The sequence below is a fragment of the Tupaia chinensis genome, unplaced genomic scaffold, assembly GCF_000334495.1.
Source record: "Tupaia chinensis unplaced genomic scaffold, TupChi_1.0 Scaffold000054_1, whole genome shotgun sequence".
In the NCBI taxonomy this organism is placed as follows: domain Eukaryota; kingdom Metazoa; phylum Chordata; class Mammalia; order Scandentia; family Tupaiidae; genus Tupaia; species Tupaia belangeri.
The window spans coordinates 9,772,570-9,772,899 of record NW_006159512.1 but is presented as its reverse complement, the minus strand read 5'-3'; the positions used below and the strand labels follow the sequence as shown (position 1 = coordinate 9,772,899).

Below are 330 nucleotides of genomic sequence, written 5' to 3'. Positions count from 1 at the left end.
CCTGCCCGCGTCTGGACAGAATCAACGTGCCGTAAATGAGGCCTTGAGCAGGACGCTGTGTATGATCCGTGGTGGAAGCTGCGGTCCCGAAATGAAGCTGTCACTCTTACTTACGAGACGGTTTCCCCCACCAGTGACTGTCCTTCGGAAATGTCTCCTTACAAAGACTCCATATGCATAGCTTTATAAAATGAAGTGGCACTCAAGCCAGGAGAAACTGACGTTAGGATAAGACAGTGGTGACGGGAGCAGGTCAGCGGCCCTGTCCCGCACAGCTCGCGTGGGGCCGTGGCCTGGCAGTGTCCTGGGGCCTCCTCCCCCCCGGCCCCC

General features: G+C 57.9%; 1 protein-coding gene across 1 annotated transcript in view; it reads left to right on the top strand.

The window, feature by feature from the left end:
- The window catches only part of NFXL1 (nuclear transcription factor, X-box binding like 1), a gene marked incomplete in the record, with an annotated part of 64,845 nt that overhangs the window by 55,035 nt on the left and 9,480 nt on the right, over positions 1-330 (top strand).